Below are 22,362 nucleotides of genomic sequence, written 5' to 3'. Positions count from 1 at the left end.
GGCACTGTGTGTTCCCGTGGATTGCATCTGGAGCTGGAGCTGCAGGGAACCATGTGCTGGCTACCACGTGGGCTCCTGTGGTCTCTGCCCACTGCTGGCCATACTTTACAGGCACTGGCGAGAAGCACTGCCGGCTCTACTCATCCACCTTTCTGAAGTCATGCCCTTCCTCTCCACCGTGCGGAAGAGGCTTGGTCCCAACCCTGCCCATGTGCCTTGAAAGGAATTTTCTCGCTGGCTAAAAAAGAGAGAGAGGCACACAGGCAGGAAAGAACCACAATCACCCATTTCTGTCTTGTTTGAAGTCTGAAGCTGTGGCAATCACAATGGGACAAGGACTACTGGCTGAGGTCAAGAGCAATGAGCTGAGGGTGGCAAAGAGCAAAGGGTGAAAGAATTAGAGCTTAGGCAAAGTCCTTGGACCAATGAGTTAATCGACTTTGTGTTACTTAATTTGGGGCTTCCTCCATGTATGGTAAAATTTCCTTTCTGAGGGGCTGAGTTTCCTAGCACCTGCTTCCGAAAGCTCAGTTATGGATGTGTTCTGTTTGCTGTCTACTCATCACCACTTCTTCTGCCTCTTTATACCATGCTGCTCGCTGCTTCCGCCCTGTATCAGCCATTTGGGCTCATTAAAACTAAGCTCAGTCTTGCTCAGCCAGAAAAGGCAAGAGCTCGTAAACACTGGAAGACAAATGCTCTGCCTCTGGTTAGCTTGCAGCCTGCGTGTGAGGTGCTTATTTCAGATTATGTTCTCAGACTAGAGCTACAGAGATCAGCCTAAATCCCCATCAGAGGGTACCCCATGTAATTCTGAGCTTAGTTCCTGTTATAGCACAGGACTGTGGGGCCAAAGAAGCCAGGCAGGGAGGCAAGGAAGGAGCCCCGTCAACATTCCAGCATCAGAAGCTTACAGACAGAGATGGGGATGCAGACCTGGTAGTTCCCTCCATGGTGTAGGTTTTTCTTATCTTCAAAGTCTAAAGGCAAAGCAGGCATTTGGCCTAGCAGTTAAGACATCAGTCATGACACCTGCATCCCACTGCTGTCTCCTGACTCCAGCTTCCCGCTAATGCCGACGCTGGCAGCAGTGATGGCTCAAGTAATTGGAGCCCTACCACCCACATGGAAGATCTAGATGAGTTCCTAGCTCTTGGCTTCAGCCCAGCCCAATCCAAGCCTTCGTAGGCCTTTGAGGAGTAAACCAGCAGGTGAGAGGGCTTTCTCTCTCACTTCCTCTCTTTGTTTCTCTTTCAATTGATTATAATTTTTAAAAATATGACATTCTGAGCAAGGAACTGTCTGGAAGCTCATTTTGACCACAATGCTTCCCTGCTCATACATACATGCATTCCCTATTCCTGGCTTTTTGGGCCCCAACTCCTCTGCTTGCATCATTATCTCCCCACATATGCACCTTGTCTCCTCTCAACACACATCACTTCTGCTAAGATGCTAGCTTCCATCTCCCTACTTCCATTCCGGCCTCATCTAGAATGTTCTTCCTTCCTTCAAGGATACCTAGATTCCTCCTCCTATTGGAGGATGGCTTTGACTTCCCCAGGCCTTCTAGTCTCCTTTTGCTGTGGCCTGTGGCCTTACAACCAGTCTGTCTGGTCATTTGGGACATTGATAGATGGCACATTACAGGTCATGGATACACAACTGCTTGTCTGGTGAGTTCTCTAAGAGCAGGAAGTATACTCCACCTCTCTCTTGCCTTCAGGATGTGAGTGCTAAGGTGAGAGCTACACCATGATTTTCCTCTACTCCCCAAGTGCCTACACAGCGCCAGGGACTGAGGAAGCACAGATGTGGGAAGGGTTGGGGGAATGCCGGGAGCCATGAGGCTGCTTTCTTGGCCCCGCTCCATGGGTCTTCATGGTTTACAACATGCTTGCATGTCTCAGGCTATCCTTTGCCCAGTCCTCGCTGTGCCAGTGGATGGTGGCCCTGGTCCTTGGCAACCCTTTCCCTGACCCCACTGTGTGAATTGAAACAAGAAGCATCTACCAGGACATGGAGGCACTGCCGATGTGGCGAGTGGAGGGGATATCTGTGTTACTAAAGTCAAGGACTATGATTACAGATGGCATGAGACACTGCCTCTGCACTCCAGGGGTTCAAAGTCCAAGCAAAGTGCAGGATATGCATCATGGAAAGAACTACAACAGAGTCACACGTGCTCCTTGCCAAATGAGTAGCACAGATGCCTTGCCAGGGACTAGTGGTCAGGTGCGGTATGAGCTGGGTGAGCTGACAGATATGGAGAGAGGGAGGAGACTGCTGGCTGAGCCTTGGTAAGGGGAAGGGGCCTCCATGTGGGAAATGCAAGTTACCTAGAAGCAAGGGGAAGACCATTTTTGCCAGAAGGTTTGCACTATGGTTTAAATTAAGGCAGGTCCCAAGTACAGGAAGAGCTTGTGTTTCACACTGAGGATGCTGCACCTGGGATTCAAAGGCCATCATGACTTGGACTGATGATGGCTTCTGACCCAAGAGTGACACATCCCAAACTATGTTATAGGAAAATAGATATAAAAAGCTACCTTCAAATGGGCTAGACTGAAATGGGGTAGAGTGGCGCAGGAATGAGAGAGTCCAGGAGTGATGCAATGAGGGTTCAGGAACGACACAACGAGAGGGAAAGAGCAGAGGGAGAGAACAGATGAGGACAGATTCGGAGAACATGAGGGCTCACGGAGGGCCAGAGGAGACTATCAAACAGGACAGCGAGACTTTGCTCAGGGCAGATGGAAGAGTGGAAGGATTGCACACATTAACAGATTGCACATAGCAACAGCAGGGCTGGCCAGTGGGCAGGAGGTGGCTCGGCCGTGTCATGTAAGCCTGCTACGCTGCAGTTTCTTTGTCTGTCAAATGCAGTCTTTGGCTAGACAACCTCTGCTCCCCTATCTGCCCCCAGGTCAAAGGTGACTTGGTGTGGTGGGAATGCTATGGATGGCGTGGAAGGAGATGATCCTGAGTTTAATTGCTAGACCTCCCACACCACTGCACCTTGGACAATGTGCTAAGGGGTTAGCTTGCATATGCCTCCATTTCTTTAGTTATAAAATGGAGGTAAGAGCTTCCTATAGAAATTCCTTCAGGGGGCCAGTGCTGTGGCATGGTGAGTAAAGCTGCCGCCCACAGTGCTGACATCCCATATGGGTGCTGGTTCAAGCCCTGGCTGCTCCACTTCTGATCCAGCTCTCTGCTATAGCCAAGGGAAGCAGTAGAAGATGGCCGAAGTGCTTGGGACCCTGTACCTGCATGGCAAACCTGGAAGAAGCTCCTGGTTCCTGGCTTCAGATCAGTCCAGCTCTGGCCATCGTGGCCACTTGGTGAGTGAACCACCAGATGGAGGACTTCTCTCTCTCTCTCTCTCTCTCTCTCTCTCTCTCTGAATTTGCCTCTGCCTCTCCGTAACTCTGCCTTTCAAATAAATAAATAAATCTTTAAAAAAAGAAGTTCCTTCAGGACTAAGGGGAAACATCTCCTAAGTGTTTCCTGAGGAAATGTCTCCCTTCCCTACTCCTAGCAGTTGTAGAGGTCCAGGGTATCTGGGAGGGCTACATGATAGACACGTGATATGAGGAAGAGAAGCTGCAATATTGAAGTGGAAATGTATACAGGTGACAGAAGATGGTGGGTGGATCACATCAAAGCTGTGGGTTCGAGAAGCAATGGAGAGAGGAAACAGGTCCACGAGGGGACGCTGGTGAGGGACGGCGCAATGCAGCATTTCTCAAAGCCATTACAATTTCCATCAGATCCATGCATCTGCAGCATTGTTTACTTAATATATTTTTCTTAACACTTTTTCTTCAAATCAACTCACTTTCCTTAAACATTTAAAAAGAAAACTGTATATGAGAAGCTCTACTATTACTGCTTGCCACAGTAAAAGGTAACTGTGAAAATGCCTACTACAAGTGTTTGTCTATTTCCCAAAGCTGTCTAACACACCATCAGAGGTACCTATCCCACACTTGGGGAAGCATTGGGCTTGAGGATTGTCCCTTGAAGGGATCAGACTTAATCCACGTGGCTCCAGAAGGCAGGAAGAAGGAAGCAGGACAATGGGTGGTAATTAGAGGAGGCTGATTTTGTCTGGACAGAAGAACCCTGTAGGGCTGCAGCTCTCCAACAAAGAAGTGGCTGCCTCCTGAGGCTATGCAGTACGGCTATGTGGAGACCAGGGAGTCAACTAACCATGACTTCAGGAACTCAAGCTGAAGGTAGAGAACTAGACCATGTTTCTTCCAAGCACACGTGACCACAGCTCTTCGTGCCATGGGGTATCTTCATATTCACGAGTGACAGGGAGGCAAAATGAATGACTGAATGAATTAATGAATGAGTTAATGAACAGGTGAGTGGGTGGATGGATAGATGGATGGATGTGTGAATGTGTGAGTTAGCAGGTGGATGGGGGGATTAATGGGTGGGCAGGTTGTAAATGGGTAGATGTATGGATAGATGGTGGGTAGGTGGATGGATGGGTGGATGGATGGATGGGTGGGTGGATGGGTGAGTGGATGGATGATTGGATAAATGCATGGGTGAATGGGTGGAGGGATGGATGGATAGATGATTATGGATGGATGGATGGATGGTAGATGGGTGGATGGATAGATGGATGGATGGCAAGATGAATGGGTAGATGGGTGGAGGAGGACTTGAACCAGAGTAAGGCTACTTGTCAAGGCAGAATGGATCAGGGAATCCCAGAGCTTCTCTGACATCTTTCCCAACTCTCTCACCTTCCTAGACACCTGGCTACAACAGGACTAAGACTACTCCAGGTTTTATGGCCCCTCAAGGAGGGGTTGACTTGTGCAGGATCAACCTGAGCCCTGTGCACCACTGGGCCCACCAGGCTGGATGTCTGTTTGGGCTTTGAATATTCTGACAAGTAGCACCATCAGCTCAGGAAATGCCCACGAGCAGCAGCTGGACACACTTCCCACACAGCACTGCAACTTGAACATGCACACTAAACACCACAAAACAAGAGGCTTAATCAGGCAGCCAGGCGCCTATGGTGCAGGTGGCTGGGATGGGAACTTATCCTGCCTCAGTGGCCCCAGGCTATGTCTCTAAAGGTACACTTTCCCTCCTCCAGTACTGGGTCTGCTTACTTTGCCCTCTTGATGTTCTAGCTCCTTACCCAGAAGGCTGCAGATACCAACAGGCTCTGTGCTTCATGGACATGGGCACCTGTCAGGACTGACAGATACCTGGGGGCTCATCTAGCCCAATGCCTCAATTTTCAGGATGAGGACAATAAGGTACAGAGAGGGGGAGGCACTTGCCCAAAGATACAGAGCTGCCTAAAATAGATGATGGGGTAACAATGGTGGTTCACATACTCCCTGTTTTCAGAAACAGAATCTTGCATCTCCGTCTTTCCCTCGCCTTTCAGAACATGCACTGGCTCTAATGTTGGAACTTCCACAACACTTCTGTTCTTGATAGGACTGGGGTTGGGAGGACCCTTTTTACAGCAATATTCCGCTTTAGCTACAGTTCACCGTGAGCAAAGCCCACTTCCCCCGTTACACCAGGCCCTTCCAGAGGCCAGCATCTGGGTTTTGCCTGTGTGTCAGCCCAGCCAAAACCACAGGACGCAGAGTCAGGTGCTGGTCTGCTGTCACCACGCTTCCTGGGCACATCCCTTTAGCTTTCTGAGCATCAGTCTTCTCCCCGGTAAAACGGGGATGGTGAGACCTACCTGAGGGATATGCTGAATTTTAAAGAAGAAACTTAAATAATCTTTATTAATATATTTAATAACTGTCAAAGTGCTATGCAAATATGAATTATCATTGCTATAAAAATCAACAAAAAAGGAAAACAATCTAAAACACAGGAAACAAGAAGCAAGAAGTCCTGATTTCTTAGCCAAGACTGAAACACGCAGAAACAGAGATCTCCCTAAGGTCAAGCAAGATCGTGGGGACATGAAGAGTGGGACCCATGTCCTCATGCTAAGGCCTCACTTTCACTATTTGTTCCCAGCATCAAGAACTTAACAGCATGGGTGGGGAGGAAAGAGCATACTTCTTTAGGCAGGAGAGGCTGGACCTCAGGACCTTTGAGCCACTTCCTGAGCCAGGTGGAAGCATTCAAGGTCCACCTGGCACTGGGGTAAGCACAGGGCACCAGCGATATGAAGACACAGCCCCTGCTCTGAAGGAGCCCTCCAGTACTTCCTACCCTGGTAAATCAGCGTGGTTCACTCCCAACCACAGCCCTGCCTCTCCACCCAGCAGGATAACCATGCAGCAGTCCCAGGAAGGTGAGTATGAGTTGTTTCCCAAATGAAGATGAACTTGGCGATCGCCTCTCAAAAGGGCTCAACCTTGCTACAGACCAGGTCCTGAGCTCAGTGCTTCACACAGATAACCATGCAGCAGTCCCAGGAAGGTGAGTATGAGCCTTATGCTCATTTTACAGGACCAAGGCCAAGGTCTGCCTGGCCCCAAGCTGGTGTCCAAGCTTGTATTTGCAACTTCTCAGCACAGAGCAACACGGCTGTGGATCACTGGCTTCCACATTGTCTCTTGTTGACTTTTTCTCCCTCTGGAAACACAGCAAGGGAGATGAGCAAGCTGTGGCAGGAAAAGGATCATCCTGGAAGCCAGTACTCTTGGTTGCTAATTTTAGTCTCATCCTTATCAAGCTGGGTGACCTTGGGTAGGGTACATAGCCTATATGAGCCTGATTTTTCCCATGCACTAAAGGAGGAGGTTGGATTCTAATGGTTGACACCAAACTTATGTTCTCTGACAACTCCCTAAAAGTGTTGGGGATCCTTTACAATATAGCCTCCATGGTGCCTGAATCTGCAGAATCTGAATCTTCTAGGGAGGACCTGGGAATCTGGATTCCTAGCAAGCTCCCAAGCTTCTGGAGAGCACTATGGGAGCATTCCAGTTGGGAGAAGCAAATTCAAAGCAATGGTTTCCAGCACAGAATCTCAGGGCTTGTTAAAAGAATCTACTGGGGGGCCAGCACCACGGCTCACTTGGTTGATCCTCAGCCCGCGGCGCTGGCATCCCATATGGGCACCAGGTTCTACTCCCAGTTGCTCCTCTTCCAATCCAGCTCTCTGCTGTGGCCGGGGAGGGCAGTGGAGGATGGCCCAGGTGCTTGGGCCCCTGCATGGAGACCAGGAAGAAGCACCTGGCTCCTGGCTTTGGATCGGCGCAGTGTCAGCCATAGCAGCCATTTGGGGAATAAACCAACAGAAGGAAGACCTTTCTCTCTGTCTCTCTCTCTCATTGTCTATAACTCTACCTGTCAAATAAAAAAAAATTTTAGGGCCAGCGCCACGGCTCACTAGGCTAATCCTCCGCCTTGTGGCGCCGGCACACCGGGTTCTAGTCCCGGTCGGGGTGCCGGATTCTGTCCTGGTTGCCCCTCTTCCAGGCCAGCCCTCTGCTGTGGCCAGGGAGTGCAGTGGAGGATGGCCCAAGTACTTGGGCCCTGCACCCCATGGGAGACCAGGAGAAGTACCTGGCTCCTGCCATCGGATCAGCGCGGTGTGCCGGCCACAGCGCACTGGCTGCAGCGGCCATTGGAGGGTGAACCAACGGCAAAGGAAGACCTTTCTCTCTGTCTCTCTCTCTCACTGTCCACTCTACCTGTCAAAAAAAAATTTAAAAACAAAAATGAAAAGATAAATAAAAAAAGAAAAAAAAAGACTATTGGACCTTGAGTCCAGGTATCTGGATCGGTTTACCCTTAACTAATTGCAGATTCTCAGGTAAGACATTTAGTGACTCTGGATTCCAGTTATAAATAAGAACACCTGAGGCCAGCATTGTGGCACAATGGTGAGTTTCAGTGCTGGCTGCTCCACTTCTGATCCACCTTCCTGTTAATGTGCCCGGGAAGGCAGTGGAACATGGCCCAAGTACTCAGGATCCTGCCACCCATGTGGGAGACTCAGATGGAGTTCCTGGCTCCTGGTTTCAGCCCGATTCAGCCCTGACTGTTGTGGCCATTTGGGAAATGAACCAATGGATGGAAGTTATCTTTCTCTATTAAGTCTCTCTCTCCCATTTTTTTCTCTCTCTCTTTCACTCTGCCTTTCAAATAAATAAAACAAATCTTAAGAAAGAAGACCACATGCCTGCTAACTCAGGGGATGAGGTATAATCCAGCAGATCCATTAAACAACAGGATCACTGCCTGTGATGGGCCCAAGATGATGGTATGAGGAGGTAGGGTTTTTGGAAGTTGCTTAGGTCATAGGACAGAGCCTTCATGATAGAATTGGTTTCCTTATGATAGAGACCCCAGAGAGGTAGCTCAGTCCTTCTGTCTGTCATGTTAGGTTATAGCAAAAAGACAACCATCTTTGAAGCAGGTCGTTCTTTGGTACCGAATGTGCCAACAACTTGATCTTGGATTTCCCAGCTTCTAGAACCATAAAAAATAAACTTATGCTGTTGATAAGCCGCCTAGTTTATGGTATTTTGTTGTAGCAGCCCCAATGGACTGAGACAACACCTGGAGCTGAAAAAAATGCCACAGAACAGTGCAGCAGCAAATGTCTCTGGTGTTAGTGAAATGTGCAGCCACTCGGCAGACTTCCCCTCAGGCTGTGAGTCTGAGGGGAGCACAGTCTCAGAGCACAGAGAAGTGGGCAGCATGACAAACACGACTGGCACCACAAAAGGCCCCTTGATTCTACCCCCTGGTCCCAGTAACCTTCACACCCCATGCTCAGCTCACCAGCTAACTGTGTCACTTAGACACAATGGGGTGAATTCAAGGTGCCACACATTGTGGTGCACACAAAGAGTAGGGAGACAAGTCCCCAGGAAGGTGGCAGTGCAGGTGGGTAGGATTAACGACCCTCCGAAGTAGAACTACACATGGAGGGACACAGACATTAATGCCATGGCTTACCACAGCAGGCAGAGGAAGGCTTTTAGCAGACAGCTGGGGAGTGGTAGAATAGAACACCAAGGGGCACAGGCTGGCCCAGCGTCAGAGGGAGATAGCCTGTTCAAGCACAAAAAGCTTTAGACATGGCTGGGGTGGGGGCTAGAAGGGAGGCATGATCCAGAGGCTGGGAACGCAGTGGAGACCCAGTCAGGGCAGGCTTCACCTGTCCATGAAACGAATTCGGGCTGCACTCTGTAGGCAGGCAGTGTTGAACCAAGAATAAGTCAGTCTTATGAAAGTACTCTCTAAAAAAAATAACACTGGTTTTCTATTTGCAAGCAGTACAAGACAGCTTTTCCTTTGGAAGGGTTTCTTGGCTTGAAAGCTCTGAAGTGATGGGGCTGAGGGTCTGCTCTGATCAAGAGAAGCTGATATGGCATAGCTTTTTAGCCTTCCTCGATTGTGCAGGTCAGAAGTGAGCTAGCTCTGCTTTCTGGGAATAATTATCTTTCCAGTGATTCCCAGGTCCTCATGAAGACTTCACTCATCAGTAAAATACCAAAGGAAAGTTAAGGATGGACAGAGGGTCACCAACTTTTATTCTGCCAAGTAGAAATAGTAAAAACAATGAAGATTGATTTTCCTTTTAGTTTCTTAAAAAGAAGAAATAGTTGCAGAACAAAAAGCAGTCGGCAACCCCGGATGCCCTCCTGGTCACCAGCACTCACATGCATCCTTCTTGTTTCTCTCACCCAGCTGCAGGTTGGCCAACCTCCCCTTGCAGACTGGTGTGGCTCAGCAGAATGGCATGTGGGAAACACAGCCCCTCCCATCTCTGGCTTGTGCATACTTTCTGTGTCCTTCCAACTAGATTGTTCTTTGGTCTGTCACCCAAGCCAACCAATCCATCTATGGAGAATGGCAAAAGTGGCCATGGCAGTTTGCAACTGTCCCCCTCAGGATGGTCTATTTCCTCACCTCTTGAACCCGAGTTGACTTTGTCATTTGCTTTGATCAACAGAACTCTGCAGAATGCTTTGATCTACAGAATTCTGCAGAAGGGAGACTGCAACATCTAAACCTGGGCCTCTGGACGTCCTGTCACACTGGGAACTCTCCCACCACACGAACACACCCAAGACAGCATACTCAGAATGAGAACACACGAAGGCAGAACCCAGTCACAGCTGCCACCCCAGCCAAGGCCATCAGTTTGACTGCAGACGCCTGTACAACCCAACCAAGATGAGCCGAAAACTGCTAGGTCTGGAAGAACCACCCATATGAGTCCAATCCAAGCAACCAACCTGCAGAAATGTGACCTAAATAAACAGTTGCTGTGTAAAACCACTAAGAATGGGGTAGTCATGCAGCACAAGCTAACCATACATTCCCTCTCCAATCCCAATCTTCATGGGCTTTCTACACCCTCCCACTGTCTTTCAGGAATACTAGGGCTTTCCTATCTCTAAGAATTTACCTAAATTATAGGTTCTCTGCTCCTGCCTGACTTATCTGCTTACCTTCTCCATAGATTTCACTCATTCTAAAAGACTCAGCTCTCAACCTCTATGCTAACCCATTAATCACACACTGATCACCTTGTGGCATTTCTTGCCTACTGCTGTAAACCATTCCTAATGACATTAACCTGACATGGTTTATTCCATCTTGCTTTCCCCATTAGATTGCCAGTCCTTCTTGGGCAAAGACTGGTCTTATATTCAGACCCCACAGCTTTTAACCCACTATTTTGTACAAGTTGGCCTAGTTATTGCTCATTGGTTGATGGGTCTTAGACACTCAAGAGATATCTGAAAATAACATGATAGGTCAGTTCTCACTGATATATTTTCTGCCCAGCTCTGAGGACTATCCTGGCTGTGTATCCATAAGGATAAGCTCATTCCTCAGTCCCATCATCAATGCATTTAAGGTCATGCGGATGGGTTACCTGTTCCCTTGCACAAAGACCATGGAAAAATCAAAGAGGCCCACCAAAACCAGGCAGACAGTTACACTTGCCAAATTATGACTTGACTTCCCAAGTCTCCTGAGGCTTTCTAGAACTTTCCCTTCTCATTCCTGTAACTTATCCTTTCTCCTGGTCACTGGCATTGATAATCCAGGCTTCCTGTGCCTTTCAGCCTTCACTAGGTCTTTCAGGGAAGTACAAAGCTTTGAGGGGGAAAACAGATAAAAAGCTTAGCATTGCAAATGAGGAACACATTAAACCCTGGTGGAAAGGAGGGTAGTACATTTTAAAGCAAGAGCTCTAAGGACTGAAGTGCAGAAGGTAAAGGCCAAGGTTCCTTGCTCCCATGCTCTCCTCAAATGGCCAGTAAGGAGTCATTGACACGCATTTTGCTGTCCCTGCTCTCTCCCTGAAGATCCTGCCTGAGGTCACAGCTCTGAGCCCCCTTAAGGTTCCCTCAATTGGGCCCATTTTTTCCTTATAATCTTGGCCATCTTATTTCTAATAGCAAAGGTAACAAATTTCATATTAGAAATGTAAGAAAGTGCTGAAACCACACACACACACAAACACACACACACACAGTAAATAAGGGTAATCCTGCACACACCTATTGAGAATAACGGTTAAGTGCAAGAAAGTGAAATATTGCTCATTTTTGTCCCCATGTGTGTGTGCATGTGTGCTTTTCCAAAATTGTGATAATATCAAAATATTATTTAACTAATTAATTTCTTTCCTTACTTATGTTGGTTTGAAAGGCACAGAGACAGACAGAAAAGGATCTTTCACTGGCAGATTCACTTCCCCAATGCCTGTAACAGCTGGGACTGGGCCAAGAATTCAAACCAGATTTCCCACATGAATGGCAGGGATTCAAGTACTTGAGTCATCATCTGCCACCTCATAGAGTGTGCATTAGCAGGAAGCTAGATCAGAAGTGGAGTCCAGACTGGAACTCGGGCACCCTGATATAGGATGCAGGCAACAAGTGGCATCTTAGCTGCTGCACTGAATGCTGCCCCCCCAAGTGATTTTAGGACCTCCTTTACTTTTGTCTAACAACAGCCTTTAAACATCTTATGCGTTGTCCGCTTTGTAGCTACAGGATCACTTTCAATAACCTTACATTGTTTGGTAGCAGGATAGGTGAATTTTCAGTTACTTAACCAACTGTTTGCTTTTGGTGCTTGGGGGTCCTACTCTACTTGGCAGTGGTCACAGATCTGTCCCTCTCAGGGGAGGTTCAGGGCCAGCAGCTGCTTCAGCTCCAGGTTGCTGTGTATACACTGTTCTACCTTTGCTGGCCTCTCCTTCTCTCCTGCAGAGCAGACTGGGGCCCAACTGAACCCAGCAGCCGCGCATCCTCCTGCGGAATGAAGAGGAGCTGCTGGCAGCCCACGGAAGGCCACAGTCCTGTGGCAGTGTTGAAACACCTGGCCTTTCCTTGGTGTGAGGACTGCCTCCTTCTTGACCCCTACCAACCTCTACACCTGCTTGGTCTCCTGGGAGATGGGCTTCCCTCAACTTCTCCTCCCATTGCTCAGCAGGGCACACTGAGCCCTGACAATGCAACCAGGAAATAGAGGCAGCAGAAGGGTCCTGGTTCGGGGACCCCTTGGGGAAATGGGTTTCTGTGCTAGACACGCTCTGGGGTTCCACTCCTAGCACAACCTGAGAACTCACTCCCACCCTGGCTCTCCATCGCCCTGCCCCTGAGACCATTCACCCATTCCAGTTGATCTATTTTGCCAGGACATAAAACATCCAAGGAAGAAGAAATCTTTCTCATATTGGGTACAGACAGCTCAGTCCTTGGCCATTCTCTCCTAGACTCTCCTTTGGTTTCGTCTTTTTTTTCCTTTTCTCACCTATTCCTTCCTTCCATTGCCCTCTGGGGCCACCTTAGATCTTCTTTTCCCACCTGAGACACAGGTGGGCAGTTGTGAGCCTTGAGCATTCACTGAATCACCTTGAAGTTCAGCTAATTGAGGAAATTCTTGCAAATGGCTTAAAATCGGTGGGGACCATTGAAACTAGAGCAACACAGCACCATGGGCATCAGTTTGTGGTATGGTGCTGCCACTAATGAAACACCAGACCTTGCTGTGAAGGACTGAAGGAAATCTCTGACCAGTATAGAACCACATAATGAGTATGTGTTACCAAGGACACTGATATCAGGCAACCGGCCCGAGAGAAGGGGAGAGGCAGAGCACCCGGCATGAGTGCCCAAGTAGAACCGTGACCTGAATGACCAGCTACTCTGCCTCTGAAGTCACCTCAGACATGCAAGGTGGAGAAGGGAGGAGTTTCAGCTGCCAGCTACAGTTCTCTCTGTGCAAGATGGGTAAAATACCACCATAATCAGGGTCCTTGTGTTTCTCATTATTAGGCCTACTGCTTTGGACTTGTGGCTCTAAATCCTAAAGTAGACAGGGTGCAGTGAACTGTGGGATCACATCTGGACCCTGGTGACACAGTCTCAGAAGAGTCCTAATGACGCCATTGATTCACTGGCTATGGCAGCTACTACACTACCAACACTACTTCTACCTCTACCACTTGTAGCACCTCACACCATTACATGCATCCCATCTCCCAATCACTGTTCCAGGCTCCCTACAGGGATTATTTCCTTTAGCCCCCACACCACCACTATGGTGTAACTCTGTTATCCCTAACCTATAGATAAAGGCATTGGGACATTGAAAGATGAAGTTAACTGTCCAAACCATACAGGTTCTAAGTGCTATGGCAAGTGTCTGAACTCAGGCAGGCTGAGCCCAAACTCTGGTCACCTGACCTTTCCTAGCTTTAAATTATTCATCTATAAAATCTAGATCATGAAAAGAAAGCCTGAGTCATGTGGCTGGGATTACATACACGAAAGCACTCTGTAAAGTGCACGATGGAAATACTAGTTACCAGCTGTCCCACGGTGTAGATCCAAGCCGGAGAAGAGAGAACTTTCCATAAAATTTTAGTAGGCTCACATGATGTTAGCGATGGCAGGGAGCTCACACGGCATCCATCACAAGTTCCCACTCAAGACAAGTCTAGACTAGAATCATGAAACTGAAGGAGACCTGACACATAACCTGCTCCTACGTCAGACCAGGGAAATGAGGAAAGCAGCAGCAGAGCTGGGCCTGACGTCTAGATCTTCTGACCTTCAACAACCACACCAAGAAGCGCTGCTTCCTGCCTTACTTGGCCCCCTGCAGATGCTGCTAAGCTGCTGCTACAGCTTGACTTGCTGAACCACACCATGACTCCAGAATCCTTCTCAGCACCGCACTCTGGGCGGCTACTGTCAATCCACAAGAACTGACATATGAATTACCACTCTACCTCTCCCTGCACTATGCACAAGCTGACTGTATCATTTATCATTTGAACACAGCACTTTTGAAAGAGAGCACTAGTAATAATTACATGGCTCACAGGTGGAGACTGGACTGGAAAACACATCAGTGAGTCTCCCAGGGCATCCAGGCCAGCTAAGTCTTTGTGGGTAGAACTGCCATGAGCCTGGAAGGACAGTTTGTCAGGCTCATCTTCCTACAGGATTGGGGCAGAGAAGGGCGGGGTGGGGGAAGAAAGGCAATAGAAAGGATTTGCTTCCAGTATGAAAAGACCAAGGCTCTCCTTTGGTCCACAGACTTGTCTGCAGAAGGGACGTCACTGCCACTGGGTTATTTTCCACTCTCCCATTATTTTCTCTCTGTTCCACTGGCCCATAACAGCCCAAAGAAACACATGTGTGCTAACACTCCCACTCCTTCCTCCTCTTCTCTTTGTCCTCCTCATATTGAAGAACAGTTTCTTTGGTAGTTTAATTGGCCAATTACAAATGTGTTAAAGAATATTGTGGAAGAAGAATTTGTTTACTCATTGATAACTAAACGGGCTGCATTTGATTCCTGGTTTAGAAGATTTATAGGGGCCGGCGCCATGGCTCAATAGGCTAATCCTCCGCCTTGCGGCGCCGACACACCAAGTTCTAGTCCCAGTCGGGGCACTGGATTCTGTCCCGGTTGCCCCTCTTCCAGGCCAGCTCTCTGCTATGGCCCGGGAGGGCAGTGGAGGATGGCCCAAGTTCTTGGGCCTTGCACCCGCATGGGAGACCAGGAGAAGCACCTGGCTCCTGGCTTCAGATCAGCGCCATGCGCCAGCCGCAGCACACTGGCCGTGGCGGCCACTGGAGGGTGAAAAGGAAGACCTTTCTCTCTGTCTCTCTCTCTCTCACTATCCACTCTGCCTGTCAAAAAATAAAAAATAAATAAAAAAAGAAGATTTATAGGCATTTTCCATTTCTAGATAGCAACACTGAAACATTAAAGTCCAATTGTTGATGGATTTCCCCAAGTAGAAGAATGGAGGAAGGCATCTCTTTCACTTCCAGGCTCATCACATCTTAGGACAGCATAACAAGGGGCAGGGAATGGCAGTATATTAGAGACCAGTTAGGAGACAAAAAGTGAAGTCACAAGGCTTACTGGCCAGAAAACATCCTGCAACAAGATGGAATCAAATGTTGGACCCCTCTAGTTAGGCTATGGTGAGTTCTTCCCACATCTTGAAAGTTCCTCTCAGATAATTCTGTCTCCCACAGTGAAACCCATTTGTCCCTCAAAAAGGAATTGAGACAGATGTAATTAACAATTGAAACTTCAGCTATGAAAAGTTCCACAGGGCATTGCCTTTAATTTGCTTTATGATATTGATCATGACATTTTTGTTCTTTGACCTTATGCTTTCTCTGCAATGAAACAAAGTTTTCAAAAGTTGTCTAATTGTTAGGTTAATTGGGCAAATTGTCTCATAAAAACTGTGGCAAAGCCAGTTGACACTGGGAATGCTGATTATAATATTTTTCATAAATATTAATGTTTCCTATAATGTTTTATACAAAGTTTTACATTTTTTGACACTTTGGGTTGGGAGTATAAGAATTTTATTTAACAGCAAATGTAGTTGTCTTCTGATTGTCTTTAACTCTGTTAGTTTGTAAGTTTGCCATCTCAGCTGTTATGACCATTTTTAATTTAACTCACAGGATTTGATGGAAAGACAAGTGCATTTCATGTAATCATGAGAGAGGCAGGACTGTCTCTTCCTCTTTCTCTCTCTCTCTCTATAACTCTGACTTTCAAAAAATACAATAAATCTTTTTAAAAAGAGAAACAGAGAGAGACAGACCGTGGGCTAGTGAGGGATCACTTGGCTCTCCGTGGAGAGGATGCACCTGAAGGGACTTGGTTAATGTGGAGGCCCATGGTAGCACTCTCCTCCTACCTGGGACCAGTGTGCACCTGCTTCAGGACAAAGACAACCAGTTATGGCCTGAGAGGGGAGAAGGCAACCAGCTGGAGGCCACAGCATAGCCACCAGTGGCTTCTCCTTTATCAGGACCCAGCTTTAACAAAGGTGGCCCCAACCAGTCCTACGTGGCTGCCCACCACCTCAGTCGTTACAGCGGGGCACAAGATAGCAGCGTCTCCCTGATGCAGTGTCTCTCAGGAAAGAACCCTGGCAGGAGGAGGAAAGCACTTTCCCAGGACGGAGGGCAGCGAAGCAGCAGGCAAGGAAAGGAAGAAGGTGTGGTTGCTGGGAGCGGCTCCACACCCCGCCCTGCTCTGGAGCTCTTTATTCCTTGGTACTCCCTTCCCAAGCAAATGCTCCCTCACCTCAACTGACACACACACACACATTCACGCTCACATTCTCACACATATCAACACTCACACACACACACTCATGCTCACGTTCTCACACACATCAACACACACACACTCTCATGCTCACATTCTCACACACATCAACACTCACACACATACACATTCATGCTCACATTCTCACACACATCAACACTCACACACACACATTCATGCTCACATTCTCACACACACACACTCATGCTCACATTCTCACACACACTCATGCTCATGTTCTCACACACATCAACACTCACACACACACACTCATGCTCACATTCTCACACAAACACACTCATGCTCACATTCTCACACACATCAACACTCACACACACATTCATACTCACATTCTCACACACACACTCATGCTCACATTCTCACACACACATTCATGCTCACATTCTCACACACATCAACACTCACACACACACTCATGCTCACATTCTCACACACATCAACACACACACACTCATGCTCACGTTCTCACACACATATCAACACTCACACACACATTCATGCTCACATTCTCACACACATCAACACTCACACACACACTCATGCTCACGTTCTCACACACATCAACACTCACACTCATTCTCATGTTCTCACACACATCAACACTCACACACACACTCATGCTCACGTTCTCACACACAATAACACACACACTCATGCTCATGTTCTCACACACATCAACACTCACACACACTCATGCTCACGTTCTCACACACAATAACACACACACACTCATGCTCATGTTCTCACACACATCAACACTCACACACACTCATGCTCACGTTCTCACACACATCAACACTCACACACACACTCATGCTCACATTCTCACACACATCAACACTCACACACACTCATACTCACATTCTCACACACATCAACACACACATTCATGCTCACATTCTCACACACATTAACACTCACACACACTCATGCTCACATTCTCACACTTGGTATTCTCACACATGCATATTCACACTCATGCTCACACATGCTCATGTTCTCACACACATCAACACTCACACACACACACTCATGCTCATATTCTCACACACATCAACACTCAACACACACATGATCATACTCATGCTCACATTCTCACACTTGGCATTCTCACACGTGCATATTCACACTCATGCTCACACATGCTCACATTCTCACACACATACACACATACATTCATGCTCACATTCTCACACATAAACACATATATGCTTACATTCTCATACATGCTTACATTCTCACACATGCATTCACACACATACATTCATGCTCACATTCTCATAGGCATTCACACACACATTCACATTCATGCTCACACATGCTCACATTCTCACACACACATACATACACACACATGCACTCATGCTCACACATGTGCACATTTGCACATATGCATTTACACTTACACATATACCCACACTCACACTCACGCTTGCTCACATTCACACACATACACTCCTACTCATGCTCACACATGGTCACAGGCTCTCGCACATTCACACTCACATGCACACTCATATTCACACATGCTCACATTCTCACACTCACAATCTCACATATGCATTCACACTGATCCACATACATACCCACATGCTCACACACACATTCTCTCTCACACACACACCATTCTGCCTGACTGTGGATGTGTGCCCAGCTGGGCTACGGCCGGCATGCCAAGGGGCAGGGTCGTAGCCAAAGTGGCCTCATTTGGAGAAACACTGGTAGTGTCCAGAGCAAGACTGAGTTAAGTTCAGCGGGGGGTGAACTGTAGGATGTGGGGGATAACAGGGCAGTGGGGAAGTGGCCCTTGCACAGCGGGCTCTAGGCCCTGGCCCCACCACAACACATCTGAGATATCCAGTCCCAGCCTTAGTCAGGACACCCCCTCTGCTGTGGCTGAACCTGGGTCTTGGGGTCAGGAGCTCTTATGAGAAGGCGGTGCCATGCCCAGGAGGCCCAGCATCAGTGTTAAAAACGCTGTTGAGAGCTGCAGGTGGATCCACTGTGGGAATCTGAAGCCACACCTTGGAAGCAGCTGAACACCGTACAGGGACCGCAAGGCGGGCCCGCCTCCTGGCAGTTTCTGCAGGGGAGCAACAGCTGGGACTCGAAGCACAGCACTGGTGTGAGAAGACTCCTTGGCAGCAGAAGTCCCGTTTCCAGGAAAGCCATTCACATCGAAACAGCATGAGCTGGATCTGATGTCCCCCCTGGACCAGCGCTGCCAACACCCTCTCCAGAAGCCTGATGCTCCACACTTAATAGAAGAGAGCACAGGGTCAGGCTTGCTCAACTACAAACATGTTCGGGTGATGTGTGGAACAGGAGTTTCCACAGCAGAGGGGAGCATCGCTGCCTTCAAAGGGAGTGTCTCAGATGGGAGGCAAGCAGCATGAAGACTCAGGTTTGAACCCAGTCTATTTCTTCCTGGCTGTGTGAGCCCTGGCCAGTCTCCCAGCCAATCTGAGACTTGGCCATCATATGTAAAAGACTATGGTGGTGATGCCTTTCCCGGGGGTTAGGACAAATACGAAATGTAGGTGACCATGACTCTCACCAGAGGCGGAGTAAAGATGAACTCGCCTCCTGGGGCTCCTCCTGGAGATGGTCCCAGTTCAGTGGACAGAGTCCTGCCGGACAGCAGCAGCTCTCGGCCTGCACTTGTTCGTCCAGGCTCTGAGCTCACCTGATTCTGCAGCCAGGTACCACTTACTAGCTTGTCCTGGGCCAAGTTATTTCAATACCATGCCTCAGTTTCCCTATCTGTAAAATGGAGACAGTAGTAGCTACCCCATGGATCTGTTACACAAGGATCCCCTGGATAAAAATTACAAATAATACAACTATCCTCCAGTTCCTTCTTCCCTCCCCATCCCTCTCTTTCCCTCCTTCCTTCCCTTCTTCCTCTCCAATGGAGACTGCCTCACTTCCTGGCCCTTCCCAGGCCCCAGGCATACAGTAGAGCAGAAAGAACAGAAAAGAACAGAAAGGAAAAGTTCACAGAGTGCAAAGACCCCTGCTCTCACGGGGCTTACAGTCCAGTGAGAAGAAAAGGTTAAATGAATGAGCAAACAAAAGATCTAAAAAAATAGTGATGGCTGTTTTAGGGAAATAAAGAAACTGAAGGCCAACGTCTCTGCAGATGAGGCTCAGATCCGAAGGTCACAGCAGGATAGGCCCTCCACCTACAGGGGTGTCCTGCTTCCCCAAACCCTGTGCCTCCCTAGACCCTGGCCCAAGAAAGCTTGAACCTGGGCTCCTCTGAGGGGCCAGAAAGGGAAGGCAGAGAGAACAGGGCCAGAAGCAGAAGCGAAGCCAGCAGGACCGAGAGCAGTAAGAATTACAAAGTGTGCCAGAGGAGAGTGGCAGGTGAAGGGCAGGGAATGGGGACAGACGAAGACACAGCCAGCAAAGAGGCAGCTGTCCCCCACTGGGATGAGGGGAATGGTGGGGTAGCACGGGCTAAAGGAAGAAGCAGGAAGGGTGGAGTCATTACTTACATATGTTGTGCTCCCATGATTGCCAACACAGTGGTTCTTGACTATGCAAAGAGCGAGGGGACCCTGGGCGCTGGGATATGCCCTGGCCACTAACAGCCACCATCTGTGATGCCAGTGCCCCTTGATCAAATTAGAGGTGAGCTGGCAGCCTCAGGCTCGTGGCACCAATGATGCTCATATTCCAATCTGTCACTGGTTTTTATTTCTTCATGCCATGATTTTGTTGTCAGTCCTGCTGCTGTTGCTAGCTTGTATTTTCATTTTCAATGGGCTTGGAGAACATACTGTGAAGTCTTTCCACATGGAAGGAAAGACTGAACATTTCACTGTAGGGATCAGAATTCAGGACAGCAGCTCACCTTGAAGAGGCTGCGCAGGGGCACTGTGTGGCTACCAGCAGCGGCTTAGAAAGGAAATCAGGGGTGTTGGATGGATTCAGAAACTTGGGCAAAGAAGACTGGACACGGAGGAAGAAATAGATGACAGGTCAAAAGATAAATAAAGATTGCTAGAGAAGAAAATTGAAAAACAGAGAGGGAGATAGAGAGGCAAATAGCCAGGAAGGGGAAAATGTATAAAAGCAAGAAAGAAAAGTGCAACACCTGTCTGGGCCAGCTAATGACACCAAGGGACACTCAGGGTCAAGGTCCTTGTGTTCACAATGCCCTGGAGTAAGAACCCAATGGTGGGGGCAGTGCACCTGTGAAGCATGAGCCCACAGCACACACACAGGTAAGATGTCAAGTGTATCCTGGCTCCCACTGTGACTTGCAGGAGAGAGCCTGGGACACAGAACCCTGCTGGGCATGAAGTCAAAACACCTCTGCTACCCACCTGACTCCAGGATCTGGACAGGTAACCAGAGGTGAGGAGCACTGCTTTGATTTACCAGGGGAAAGCACTGGCCCTTTGTCTGTTTCCTTTGCAGAAAAAAAAAAAAAAAACTGGTGACCTCAGTGCCTCTGCCCACCTGAGGCCAAGGTCACCCATAGACCAAGGACACCCTCGGGCTAGAACCATACCTGTGGCTCAGTGCCACCCATGTCCAGCAAGAAGTTGAATAAACTTGGGAAACACCAGGAGAAGCAAAGGTAAAAGGGTTTCTTTGTTGCAGGGCTTCTCAGAACCTTTCAGAATGGAACATGTTGACACTCAGACCACAGAACTCTTTTTCGTTTCTGTTATCTCAAGGCTGCTGTTGACCTCTCCAAGGACACTGGTAGGTGGGAACCTGACCTATGCAAAAGGACCCCAGCTTAACTTGGTTTCCACTTGGCCGCACAAGGCCCTACCTTCCCTTCAGTCATCTCTGAGCACAATCAAGAGGCCCTCATCCACAGGTGCCCTTCCCATGGCTTCTACATGAGGCAACCCTTTGATCTTCTCAGTAGAATTCCCATTCCCAGTTCTGAAGCAGAAGCAGCTCAGAGGCCGTGCTGCATTGGTACTAGTCCTTTCAAGAGAAATATTGAGCATAGTAGGTGCATTGAGGGGAGAATAAAAAGACAGAGGCAACCATATGTTGGGTGACAGGACAAGTGCAGACACAGTAAATGAAGCAGCTCTCCAGGCATGGGTGATGAGTGTTATTCCCATCCCACCCGCGGGGAAACCAACCGAGGCTAAGCAATTTATTCAAGACCCCCAGGGGAGCAAATGATGGAGTCAGGATGAGCACTTGGCCAGACTCTCTGGGAATCCCATTCTGTCTGCACTACAGCATCTTGGACCTCCTTCATGCGAGCACTGCTTTGGGCGTGGGGACACGTGGAGGGTGACTTAAACATTCATTGAGAGTCATAGCTTTTAAGGGGATATGATTCAGCAGGGGGAGGAAGATCATGTATATTCAAATAAGGACAGAACAAGGAAGTGCCTAGAAAGAAGAGAGGGCGCTTGTGTCTAGTGCAGAGCAGAGGAGGGCTGCACAGAGGGCTGGCATTTGAGCTGGGTCCTAAAGGACCGCAGGGTTCCAATGGCTTCAGTGACAATGGACAGCCTTTTAAGGGGAAAAGCACCTTGAGCAGACACAGATGTGGGAGAAGACAAGGAAGCTCCGGGGCCCACATGGCCCATGTGAAGTTAGTGACGGGGCAGTGGGACTTGCTGAGGTGGTAGGAGGAGGGATCCAGCCAAAGTAGCCTTGAGACCTCCAGTGCACCCATTCTGCAGTGCAGCAGTCCCGTAAGTAGCTTCAGGACAGTGGGCTATGGAAGGTTGTGTGGGTGCTTTTCATCAGGGCTGT

At 48.5% G+C, this 22,362-nt stretch overlaps 1 protein-coding gene and 1 pseudogene across 31 annotated transcripts in view; one reads left to right on the top strand and one right to left on the bottom strand.

Annotated features, from left to right (window-relative positions):
- Positions 1 to 22,362, bottom strand: part of CACNA1C (calcium voltage-gated channel subunit alpha1 C) — a 740,475-nt gene that overhangs the window by 236,645 nt on the left and 481,468 nt on the right. The window lies entirely within an intron of this gene.
- Positions 16,588 to 17,335, top strand: LOC149124683 (uncharacterized; annotated as a pseudogene).

Source organism: Oryctolagus cuniculus, chromosome 9 (assembly GCF_051225735.1).
Source record: "Oryctolagus cuniculus isolate XC-2025 breed Fujian yellow rabbit chromosome 9, ASM5122573v1, whole genome shotgun sequence".
Classification (NCBI taxonomy): domain Eukaryota; kingdom Metazoa; phylum Chordata; class Mammalia; order Lagomorpha; family Leporidae; genus Oryctolagus; species Oryctolagus cuniculus.
This window is presented reverse-complemented; position numbering and strand designations above follow the sequence as displayed.